Raw genomic sequence first — 13,660 nt, 5'->3', positions numbered from 1 at the left:
AAAAGCAATCCAAATAGCTGCTATTCTTTTAGCCTGATCTGAATAACGTGCAAAGAATTATGATATATTGAGAAGAATAATGGTTAAAGATACATAAAATAACATAAAATACGTATCATAGACAGTCTGTGTCAGCATTTATCTTTCAGAAGGAAATGAAAGATTTTTCAAAGAAAAGCAACCTCACTCTGAATTTTAGTAATATTCTGATATAAAGTCACATAGAAATTATTAGTCAAACTAGAGGAAACAGGGATGAGAACTCAATAAAAAGAAAAGGGTCTTGCTGCGAAGTAAAACAAATTATCCTAAATTAGGCTCTAAACTGCTTTGGTTTGGCTGTTTCTTGTACCAGAGCTAACTCACAATTTGAATTTACACACTTGCCTGCAGGATGCAGTCAGCTAAAATATTCCCAAAGGTGGCAGCCTATTTGGTTTAGTAAGGCAAAAGCTAGAAGCACGCAGGTAAATACACCAGGGTAGCAAGTGTGGATAGGGAAAATTATTATTCAGTCTGAATGGAAATATTAGCAAAGAACCCCTGAGAATGAACTCTCCGTGGCTAGATATCTACTGTTGGTAAACATTTCTAACTGGGAGAGAAGTGGCATACTATAGTCAAACCCCCAAGACAAAATGCTAGCGAATTTTAGGACAGGATAGGGGTGTATGGGGGAGGGCATCTCATTGCTTTTATCTGCTCCTATATATACCAAAGAGTTTGATACATTTCCAAGCCACAGCCTTTAAATCCTGTCACAACAGACTCCTTCACTCTTGCTTTTTTCTTGCAGTAACACCAACGTAGAATCAAAGCCTCAGAAAGGCTTGGATTGGAAGAGATCTGTAAAGGTCACGTAGTCCAACCCACCTTCAACAAACAGGGACACCTTAGACTAGAAAAGATTGCTCAGAATCTTCTCTTATCTGATGTTGAACGTTTCCATCCACCACCTCCCTGGCAGCTTGTTCTGATGGTTTACCACTATCATTATGAGCAGATTTGTTCCTTATATCTAGGATAAATGCATTATTTTGATATCACATTTTGTCTTATGCAGGCATACTATGGCAGGACATCAGCTATGCTACCCACTACACTAGAGAGGTATGGCAGAATATTACTGCCCTGCAAGTGAACATCTGTGGGTTATAAAGGCAAGCATGATGCTGTCTTCTGCTGTGTGTGGCACACACAACTCCCACTGACTTCTGGTTGAATGATAGCAGTGGGAGCAAGCAAACAGAGATAAACAAAGCACAAGTTTCTGCCTATTATGAAACACAGGGATGTATTTTTAAAGGAGAATTTCAGCTCTTTATCTGAATTTGCCTCTGTGCCTTGACTGTAACTTTCAATGTGTTGTTCTGTACCATGATGTATTAATAGAAAAATCACAGAATTCAAGTGGAAGACTAGTAGGTGGATATTTTATTGTATAAGCCTGACCAGATGTGGCTTTTAACCAAAGTTGAATTATTTACACTACAACTGTGGCAAATCAGTGTTTGCCAGAGATAGCCTTCTGATAGGATAAGAATGGTGAGAATAAATAGGTATATATCATTCTCTCCATGATAACATTATCTAATTACATTGTTGTCAAACTAAAATGAGTGAGATCAGTAAGACTCTATGCAGGTTCCAAAGTGTCCCTTTTTAAAAATTCTTTGTCTCCCTAGAATATGTTCAGCACATGCTACACATGCTCACAGGTTCTTGTGGAACTGGGCTATTTAATCAAGTACCTGTACTTAGGAGCAATTACTATTCCTGGTGAGATTCTTCCAAGGAAAGATAGTTTTTCCTGTAAAAAAAATCATGTATCAAGATGAAAACTCAGATAATCCAGGAAATTTAATTTTTGTTGTAAACTACAGCACAAAGAATTGGTAAAGGAAGATGAGATGGCTCTGAGGTTTCTTTTTTGTGATGCAGGCATCAAAGCTTATCTAAGACATTTTGCTTTAAAGGGTGACTTTTATTTCATGAGCCACCAAATTTTCCCTTAAACCATGCAATAATTCCTGATTTAGGTCAGGTTAAGTTTAGTTAAAAAAGAGGTTTTGGTATGGTTTAGCATATTTTAAATGTACAATATGCAAAATAGAGTTTAATGAAAACTTAGAAATGGTCAAATAACAAGCACTTTTTCATTCCTCAAAAATTATGTAAAAATGAAAATATATTTCTTCTGACTGACATTAAAATACTAAGTAAGTTTGTTATAATTATCTGGGTTTTGGGATTTTTTTGTCATCTTGAATGCTCTTCCCAATTGAGCAGACCAAGTACCTCTGATGAGTGTTAGGAACAACTGTATTTTTTCAGAAAGATCTTCCATCTATTCCACTGTCTAAATTAATCTTTCTGATTAGCCAGCTCTTCTTTTTCAGACTCATAATCAAAGCCCTTTGATTTTTTTTTAATATTAAAATTCATAGCTATGCTCTAGTTCATATCAAAACCAGAGCCTTGTTCATAACAGGACAAGAGCCTGTCTTGCTCAGTTTTCTGTCTCCAACATTAAAGTGGATGTCAATGCGACTGGCATCAATGATATTTTCCATTGGATTTTTCCAGTCTCTCCATTTTCAATATAATAAATTTTCTTAACCTATTTTTCTTTGTCTATTCATTAACTGTTAGTAGCTCTTCTAGTACTTTCTCTGTCCTCATTTGTACTGAGATGGCATCCTCAACATCCTGCAGTGAGGAGTCATCAATCTGCCACCTCTTCTGTGAAATGCCATCTCCTTCTGTTGGTTTCTAGTCCACCTTTGGATGACAGCTACCATTTCTTGCCTTGACAGAGACCGCTTGTGTTTTTCCCTCTGTTCTCTAGTTTATTCCTCTTCATTGACTTTAGTATCTCACTTATCTATACTATTCTTTTTTTTCCCTCTTCATCTGATGGCCTGAATCATATTCCTCCCCAAACAGTCTTGATTGCACAATGAGGATTCCCAGCCTACCCAACTGGGTGTTGCATGGCAGCTCTCCTGTGCCTCTAGCTGCCCTCATTTTTCTTCCCTGATTTATTTTCCATATATGCCCACTCTACTTGAGACAGTGATGAGCCTCAGAGTTGTGCAGCAGCACGCTGATTTCTGTTTTGTTTCATATGCTTTCTAATTGTAATTCACAGCATTTTATTTGTTCTACGACTGATTTCAGCTAAGGAGATCATGTTTTCCTAGAGTTATCATAACCCCAAGTTCGTTTTCCTAAAATGTGAGGACATGCTAGACAGATTATTAAAGAAAAATTATTTTGTTCTACTTCAGAAGATGGTTTTATTTGGAAATATCCTCATTTTTTCCACCATAAAAAAAACAGTTTCTTCTACTGCAAGTAAGAGCTTGGTCAATTTTTCCACAGAGGTCTCCCTTTTGCTGGATGCTCTCAAGGATGCACTTACTGGGTACTCCTGAGGTTCTCTGGTCATATAGTGCTTTAGGACTCTGAAGTGCACCTTGTTTCAGATATTTCAATACCTCTGAAGTTTGCAATAGTAGGTTTGTTTCCCTTAGATACTTGAATATTGAAGACTTATAATACATTTGTGTTCCTGCTCCTAAAGCTTCCCTAAATCTCTTAGTGCATCTCAGGTAGTGCTGTGTCCCTGCCTAACACAGTAACACGTACTCAGTACTGTCTGCCTCCCATTTAGGCTTGAGATTTTCATGTAGGGCTTGTGTTTTTAATGTAGATGCCATGTTACACAGTAATATGTTCAGTTCGTTAATTTGATTTGATGTTAAGGTTTCCAACATGCTGTATTGCTTAATTTCTGGCATGACCTAAGTGATATTTTCTTTATTTTTCACATTGTAGTATAATTGCATGACATCAACTGCCTTCCCCTCACCCTGTTTCTGAGCATGGCAGTATCTTCACCTAAAGGCCAGACATTCTAACTTCCCCACCTAATTTCTTAGACTGTGAATGAAAATATAATAACTATTTCAGGTATTTCTATCAGGGAGAAATTTCTATCATAGGAAATTTAATGACATTTACAAAAGTTGTAGAAAACCAACTTGCTTTGGCTGCAATATTAATAAATTTGAACATTCAAAAATATTTGAAAACCCTTAGTATCTTAGAAAGTGAACAAGTGATTTGTTTTATTGTTTGCAAACAGTGATAAGGAATTTTTTTAGGAGCAGAAGGAACAGGAAATATCAAAAACTGAAAAAAAAAGAGTCTGCAATTGTTCTTTACAGCATTTCTCTACACAGTTTTCCTCTTGTTTATGGTCATGTGTGTTCCAAAAGTTATTATTACAGTGGAATTCTACTTCAACCTTAGAGACTGTGTAGGAATTATATATATATATACACCCCACAGTCCTACCTGGCCAACACTGTGGCACCTCCAAGTATCATCTTTTTCTCAAAGACATGACAGAGGGAGGAAGGCACCATACCCCTTTCCCTTGCCATGCTGCCTCTGTCAGCCAGTTCAAACCATTATTTCACACAGCAGCAGCTTCTAGACACATCTCTGTGCATCACTGCCCAGCACTTCTCAGGTAGCACTACTTGCACATTAGTGAAAGCACAGAGCTGTAACCACACAAATATATTCTATTCTTTACAAACTCACCTTCACTTTTGTATCCATTATTTTTACAGAACAACTTTTTAAGGGTTTTCCTATTGTATTTTCTTTTTAGAATTCATTGCTGTCAAAATAAGGCTCTCATAGCACAGCCAAATCATTTTTATTTCAGCTTTTGTTTTGCATGTTAGCAGACACTATATTCCAAGATAATCAGAAATTACTTAGAAGATCTGGGTTCTAGAGGCAGTAGAGGCCTTGTTGCAAGGTCACAATCCGCTCTTCTTATTTTGGATTTGATAGTACACATTTACAACTGTAAAGTGCAGTAACATCTGGCATTAAAAAGTGCCTTTCCTTCTCTTAAAAATTCTTTTTCAACCATACTGTTTTAGTTGTAACAACAGAGCCACATACAGGGAACAGGGAAAGATTTTTCTGCCTGTTCTAGTAGAAGGAAATATAGCAAGGCTTCTGCCCAGACAGTAATCAGTTAAAGAAACAGTACCACTACATATACCTGTGAACAGTCTGGGTATAGACCACTGAATAAAATACAAATATATTCTATATTATATAAGTGCAGTGCAGAAAGAACATATTGTGCTTCAATAAGCTCATAGCTGTAAACACTGGAAAAGAGGCAGCAGAAAAATATGATTGCTAAACTAGGAACGATACTGTTTCAGTTTAAGGAAAGCCCATAAAGTCTCAGGAATGTTTTGTTAAAACCTTACTACTACTCTTAGTTGAAGAAAAAAAAAATTGTTTCATATCACTCATGTTATAAGATGTCATTGTCTTTCTTTATTGGTGACACATTTAAGCAAATTAATATGATGGAATTAGAATGAGTTAGTCATGCTTCCACCTTGAGCTTTTAAAAGCACCTAATCACCAAGTGAATACACCCTGGTGAATAAGGAGAAGGAAGGACAGGGTCTCTAAAGCAAATTTGGAAATACGAATTTAGTTTCTAAGGGGGAAAGTACTCTGATTTTGTGACTAATCCACATCTTGTGATGTCAAGAGAAAATTGAAAATGCTCACAGCTATAAAAAGTACTGAACTGGATTAAATTTACAGAGTTACAAATGCTATGGATTTAGACAGTGCCCCACGTAATTTTTGCTGATTAAGAGCAGAATCTTACCCGAGGAAATAGATTTCTAATATGTAATGAATAATTGACTAGAAAACTCTAGTATGAACCATTTTTTTTCGTCAATTTCCTACCTGCAAACATTTTATTGCTTCATGTAAGGGAGGAAAATGTGGCATAAAACTTTTCTGCTGAATCCCTGACACTGACCATTCTTTTGCATTTCATATAGCAATGCTCTAGTCTACTTAAAACTATGTGTTCCACTATAAAAGTAAATGGGAATAGCACACACCAACATGAGATACTTCTACATATTTTATCATGCTTACATTGTTAATATTTTGACATCAAATGTTACTAATTTACACAAAAAGAAGATTTTTTTGAGGGAGAAGACAATTTCAATCCGTTTTATAGGAGAGAAACATATTCTATATATCATTCAGATTTCTGAGGAGCCTTACCTACATACAGATCAACTCAGAAGATAAAAAGGCCATGTCCAATTAGTCTGGTTTTACCCTTTAATTATAAAGAAGGAAAAGAATGTCCGCTTGAACTATGTGCGTCTTTTTCTACTTGCTTTCCTAACTAAAAATACCAGGTATTAACAGCACTATACTGGGCATTCCCTGGCTGATGTTAAAGATAGCCTGTAAAGGTATCTGTAGAACTAATGCCTATATAAGCAATTGTTAATTACATAATCTTGAACAAATGCACATAAGCCTACTGCAGCTTAATTTTCTTTCTGAGCATGATAGTTATGAGCACCCAGAGGACCAAAATTAGCCATGAGCACGTATGGCATGCTTCATAGCTTTGCTTGCCTAATAGTTGATGCCACATTTTGCTTCATGTTAGCCTTGTAACACAAATAAAAAATGTGTCCCAAAGGTGGCAGAGTAAGTGAGGAAGCACCACTGCTGGGACTTAGTCTTTTTCATACCAGAGCTCAAGGGTGTCTAGGCTTGTGCAAAAACGTAAGGAGGTGGAATGGGGAGGCTGATAACTTGCACTTCTAGAGCATGTGAAAAGACTCCTGCAGCTAGTCTGGGAGGTGCAAAAACAATTGGGAGGGCTATTAGCCAAGATATCCACAGAGATAATGGAAAACATGAGGAGAAATTAACTGCAAGCAATAATTTTGAAAGCAGGATTTAATTCTGAAACATCCATGACAATTTTCCTTAGGTGGGAAGAGATCTTCCACTTCTAGGAATTGCCATAATGCCTGTGGCTATTAACATAGGAAAAGCTTGGTTTCAGGGTTCAAAACCTTTGCGGAGTACTCTGGATAGGCAGTGTTATTCTGCCTTATGGAATGCTTCTGTGTTTTACATATGTTTCATGTGTCTTCTCCGGAGGCTTCAGCTCCACCATTCTGGTCTGGGGACTGCATTTTTAAACAGCAGACAGGGGGAAACCCATACAATGGTGTAATTTTCTTTGCTGATGAAGCTGGTTCCCAGCTGACCTGTGTTGACAGATGGCTGCCTTGTTGCACTGAGTCAGAAAGAAACTCATACTAAACAGATACTTGTGAGAAGTTCAGCCTTTCCACTATTTCAAGGAAATTAAAAGATATGATTTTTTTAATATTTAGGCATTGGTTAAAATATATAAAAACCCTACTTTGCATCTAGTTTACTTTGAAATGTATCCAGAAGCACCTCTTAAAATTCTAAAAATCATTATGACCCATGATATACTTTCAATTTATTTCTGGTTCACTATATGCATTTTAGTGCTACTGAAATAAAAGTCTCCTGAAAAGGTGTACAGAGGAGTGTGAAGCACAAACATGCAAACTTTACTTCATAATTTACAAAGCCTGCCACTGTTAGAAAGCAGTGGCTTTTTAGGTGCTTATCTAGATACTGTAGTAAAAGGTTCAGAAATTAGATCTCCGCTTTGTTATATACTCACATTTTTCACATTTGGCCGCTTTAGCTGTTGTCCACTGATTGGTAGGTCAGAAACTTCCAGAATCTGGCTACTGGGACTCACGTGAGGACTTCAGCAATGTACTACCCCTAAGAAAAATGAAGTTGCCCTTCCTCAGCTCCTAGCAATTGCCATGATGCATTATCTTTCTCACTTGTGGTCCCGAGCTGCTACTGCCTGATGGCTCCTGTGGCGTCACTTGTGCCTGCCCATTACGTGTTTGCTGTGGCACTTCATGCAACTCACCAGGTGACAAACCCTTCTTTCACTCAAACTAACTGATTATGAATGGAAGTTTCTGGAAGGGAGTGAATGGAAGTCAGTTTGGCACCTTGGTGACTTGCTTTTGTATTTAAGGATAGTCCATGTCAGTCTGAGGACGAATTACTACATGGGTTAATTCAGTATATAGGCATATATTCCGCCTTTTTTTTTTTTTTCTGAAAACATGCTTATACTTCAGTTTCCTTACCTAATTTGTGAAACTCCATCTTGATCGATGAGATGCACCAATATTTGAGAAGGATTGTTAAAAGACAACGGAATCAGGAGACAAGAACACGAGATGATCTCCAAGAAATCCAGAGGATTAAAGGATTAAACAAATACGAGGAAAAAGATTGATCTATGGCTTCAGAATCCTGGCTTTACTGGGGATGGGACGATTTGGTGCCTCAAATCTTTATTTCCATGAAACACCCATGCATTCTAGTGGAAAGCAACTCCAATGAAATACTAATTTCATTGTACATTTATATCTGAGTCTTCTTCACAGGGCTCACAGATATGACAGATATGTGAGAGTTTTGCACCATCCTAGAGAAGCAGGCAGATGTTAGGCAGTATGTCCTGAAGATCCTAAAAATCTGCTATGTGCAGTCACAACAAATCCATAGCTGGCAGATGTGAAAACAAATCTTATGAGGAAGCTGGGGTTGTTTAGTTTGGAGGAGGCTCAGGGGGGCTACATGGCTCTCTACCTGGAAGGAGGTGGTAGTGAGGTGGGGTTGTCCTCTTCTGCTGTATCTCAAGTGAAAGGGTGGAAATGGCCTTTGCACCAGGTGAGGTTCATGTTAGATATTAGGAAAAGAAATCACTGAAAGATTAGTTAGGCATTGAAATATGTTTGCAGGGAGCTGGTGGAGTCATTATCTTTGAAAGTGTTCAAGAAGCATCTGTATGTGGACCTTGGGGATATGGATTAGACTTTTTTTACCAAACAGCTTCCTAAATAAAAACAGATCCTGAGTCATCATGTCTAGTGACTACCTTTCAGAATCATCACATTACATAAACTGCTAAAATGCTAATGCTAGAAGACAATGTGAATGCAGCATGAAATGCTGATACACAGCACTCCAGCCCTCCTCAGAGGGTGACAGTGGGTGCTGCTGGAGTGTCCCCCCACCCTGGGACAGCACCACAGGTTTGTGGTGCTGACAGCTTCCTGAGGTACCCAGATCTGTACATATGTCTGAAACTCCTCGTCAGCTTCTTGCCTTTTTTTTTAAGAGAAGAAACAACTTTTTTTTTTTTTTTTTTCTTTTTTTTTCTTTTTTTTTTCTTCTTTTTCTTTTTTTTTCTTTTTTTCTTTTTTTTTTCTTTTTTTTTTTTTTCTTCTTTTTCTTTTTTTTTTCCTTCCTTCTTCTTTTTCTTTTTTTTTTCTTCCTTCTTCTTTTTCTTTTTTTTCTTCCCCTTCCCCTAAGTTAGGGGTGAAATCAGTAGCCCAGCTGAGGTGCACCTATACCAATGCAAGCAGCAGGGGGAACAAACAAGAGGAGCTGGAGGCCAGGGCACAACAGCAAAGCTGTGATTTAGTCTTCATCATGGACACGAGGTGGGACAACTCACAGAGCTGGAGCACTGCACTGGATGGCTACAAGCTCTTCAGGAGAGACAGGAAAGGGAGAAGGGGTGGAGGGATGGCCCTTCATATTAGGGAGGCTTTTGATGCCATAGGTGTTGAAACTAATGATGATTGAGTTGAATGCCTATGGGTAAGAATTCAGGGGAAGGCAAAAAATGCTGACATCCTCCTGGGCGTCTGTTATTGTCCACACAACCAGGAAGAAGAGGTGGACAACTTATTCCATAAGCATCTGGAGAGTGTTTCAGGATCAGCACCCCTTGTTCTTGTTGGTGACTTCAGCCTACCAGACATCTGCTGGGAACTTAATACAGCAGAAAAAAGGCCGTCCAGGAAGTTCTTAGAGTGTGTGGAGGACAATTTCTTGTCACAGCTGGTGAGTGAGCCCACCAGGGGAGGGACTGTGTTGGACCTGTTGTTTGCAAATAGAGATGGGCTGGTGGGAGATGTGATGGCTGGAGGCTGCTTGGGGCACAGTGATCATGAAATTATAGAGTTCTCAATGTTTGATGTAATCAGGAGGAGCAGCAAAAAGACTCTTACATTGGACTTCCAGAGAGCAGACTTTGGCCTATTTAGGAGACTTTCAGAGAGTTCCTAGGGAAGCAGCCCTTAACAAAAAAGGAGTTAAGGATGGATGGGAGTGCTTCAAAACAGAGATCTTGAGGGCACAGGAACAGACTGTCCCTGCGTGCTGAAAGATGAGTCAATGAGGCAAATGTACGGTCCGGATGGGCAATTAGATTTTTAAGGAACTTAGAAATAAAAAGAGGATGTATCATCTTTGGAAGGAGGGTCAGGTCTCACAGAAAGTATTTAATGGGGCTGCTAGGGAATGTAGGGAACAACTTAGGGAGGCCAAAGCTCAGTTTGAACTTAAATTGGCAATTTTTGTTAAAAGATAATAAAAAATGTTTTTGCAAATATATTAATGGTGAAAGGAAGGGTAAGACCAACCTTTGCTAATTATTGAATGAGGGAGGCAACTTAGTAACTGCAGATGAGATGAAGGCGGAAGTGCTTAACGCCTTCTTTGCCTCAGTCTTTAGTGGGAAAATGGCTTGTCCTCAGGACAACTGTGCTCCTGGGTTGGTAGAAGGTGTCAGGGAGCAGAATGGTCTCCCTTTTATCCAGGAGGAGGCAGTCAGCGAACTGCTGAGCCACTTGGATATTCATAAATCTCTGGGCCCAGATGGGATTCATCCCAGGGTGATGAGGGAGCTGGCAGATGAGCGTGCAAAACCTCTCTCCATCATTTACAATCAGTCCTGGCTCACTGCTGAGGTTCCGGATGATTGGAAGCTGGCCAATGTGAAACCCATCCACAAAAAGGGTGGAAAGGGGGGGGATTCTGGTTATTATAGACCAGTCAGCCTGACCTCAGTACCCGGTAAGGCAATGGAACAGTTTATACTGGGTGTCATCACACAGCACTTACAGGATGGCCAGGGTATCAGACCCAGCCAGTTTGGGTTTAGGAGGTGTAGGTCGTGTTTGGCCAACCTGATCTCCTTTTATGACCAGGTGACCCACCTGGTGGATGTGGAAAAGACTGGATGTTGTCTATTTGGACTGCAGCAAGGTGTTTGACACTGTCTTCCACAGCACACTCCTGGAAAAGCTGCCAGCCCGGGACATGGACAGGAGCACTCTTTGCTGGGTTAGGAACTGGCTGGATGGCCAGGCCCAGAGAGTGGGGATGAATGGTACTGCATCCAGCTGGTGTCCAGGCATTGGTGGTGTTCCTCAAGGATCTGTACTGGGGCCAGTTCTGTTCAATACAGTTCTGATCTGTTTTTATTGGTGACATGGATGAGGGTATTGACTCTATTAATAGTAGATTTGCAGATGACACTAAGCTGGGAGCATGTGTCAATCTTTTGGGAGGTAGGAGGGCTCTGCAAAGAGACCTGGAACAGTTGGATGGATGAGCAGAGTCCAACAGGATGAAGTTCAATAAGTCCAAGTGCCAAGTCCTGCATTTTGGTCACAATAACCCCCTGCAATGTTACAGGCTGGGGACAGAGTGGCTGGACAGTGCCCAGGCAGAAAGGGACCTGGGGGTGCTGGTGACAGTGACTGAACATGAGCCAGCAGTGTGCCCTGGTGGCCAAGAAGGCCAATGGCATCCTGGCCTAGATCAGGAATGGTGTGGCCAGCAGGAGCAGGGAGGTCATTCTTCCCCTGTACTGGGCACTGGTGAGGCCACACCTTGCGTGCTGTATCCAGCTCTGGCCCCTCAGTTTAGGAAGGACGTTGAGATGCTTGAGCACGTCCAGAGGAGGTAACGAGGCTGGTGAGGGGCTTGGAACACAAACCCTGTGAGGAATGACTGAGGGAGATGGGGGTGTTTAGCCTGCAGAAAAGGAGACTCAGAGGCGACCTTATCACTCTCTACAACTTCCTGAAAGGTGGCTGTAGTCAGGTGAGGGTGGGTCTTTTTCTCCAGGCAGCAACTGACAGAATGAGAGGATGCAATCTTAAGCTTGTGCCAAGGAAAATATAGGTTGGATATTTAGAAAACATTTTTCATGGAAAGAATAATAAAATACTGGAATGGTCTGCCTGGAGAGGCGCTGGAGTCCCCATCCCTGGACGTGTTTAAAAAAGACTGGATGCATTTGATGCCATGGTTTAGTTGAGGTGTTAGGGCTTGGGTTGGACTCGATGGTCTTGGGGGTCTCTTCTAACCTACACATTCCGTGATTCTGTGATTCTGTGATTCTGTGATTCTATGATACACAGACTGAAGGGTTGCTGGTGTCTAATTGCTGATTAATTAAGCTACAACAATACATTCAACTCCACTGATAGAACAGATTTGCTCTAATTCAAAACCATCTATGTCATAAGGATATAAATCATACTACAAAAAAAACCAAATAGGCACATGTGCTGGCTTGGGGTGGGGTGGAGATAATTTTCTTCTTAGTAGCAATCATGGACTATGTTTTGGATTTGTGCTGAAACCAGTGTTGATAGCACAGGCACATTATAGCTGTTTTTAAACAGGCCTTACACATCATCAAGGCCTTTTCTGCTCCTTACTCCACCCCACCAGCAAGGAGGTTAGGAGGGCACAAGGACCTGGGAAGAGACACAGCCAGAGCAGGTGACCACAACATAGTACAAGGATATCCTATCCCATATGACATTGTGGTTAGCATACAAACCTGGAGGGAGAAGGAGGAAGGGGGACATTCTGAGTGACAGGATTTGTCTTCCTAAGTCACCATTATTTGTAATGGAGCCCTGCTCTTCTGGTTAGGGATGAACATCTAACACCTGCCTGCCCATGGGATGTGGTGAATGAATTCCTTGTTTCACTTTTACCCTGTGTGCAGCTGTGCTTTACCTATTGAACTGTCTGTATCTCAATCCATAAATTTTCTCACTTTTTACTCTTCACATTCTCTTCTGATCCTAGCAGGAAGTGAGTGATTTAGGGAGTGAGTGAGTATGTGTGGCTGTGGAGGGGTCCACATTCTCTGTGATAAACCACAACAGCAGACTAGCCCCTGAAATGACTATGGTAGTTGATGTATGCAACTTAATATATAGCTCAGTGACAATCAATTTATGAAGTGCAGGAAAAATGGAGAAGTTCTTTATTTTTAGTTTGAGTGCAGATTAAATATAGGAACAAAACATCAAGGCTGACTGAGCTTGTAGTGGAATAACAGAACCAGACCCAGAACAGTTTCTAGAGGTCAGGATTTTTTGAGTGTTAAACAAATATACTTTTTCTTAGACCTTTTCTGAAAACCAAGTCACTAAAAGGTCTGGGTTTGCAGTGATCTCTCTAACAGACAGAAAACATATCTGTCTATTATTCTTCTCTTCCTTGGTCTCTGTAACCCTACTAAGTCAAAGAAGGTCTTACTTTACTGGGAATAATTTTGGCTTCTGTACAGTATTTCCTTGTATGTAAACACATCTTGTAGCTGTGAGTCCCTCTCATTCTCACTAGGTAGAGGTCACTGCGTAACTGCACCAGAGCATGTTACTTCACCATTACCCATTGTGTGAGGAGAAAACTAGGCTCTATCTATAAAATTTGAAAACCTAGTCTTGAGAAATGAAGCCTGGGATTTTGCTATCGTGGCTCAGTTATGGACTTCTGCAAACACAAAAGATATGCTTAGCTTTAGCAGCCACACCATAGGAGTGGA

Source organism: Chamaea fasciata, unplaced genomic scaffold, assembly GCF_029207755.1.
Source record: "Chamaea fasciata isolate MVZ Bird 193981 ecotype frontalis unplaced genomic scaffold, bChaFas1.0.hap1 SCAF_4, whole genome shotgun sequence".
NCBI classification, from domain to species: Eukaryota; Metazoa; Chordata; class Aves; order Passeriformes; family Sylviidae; genus Chamaea; species Chamaea fasciata.
This window is presented reverse-complemented; position numbering follows the sequence as displayed.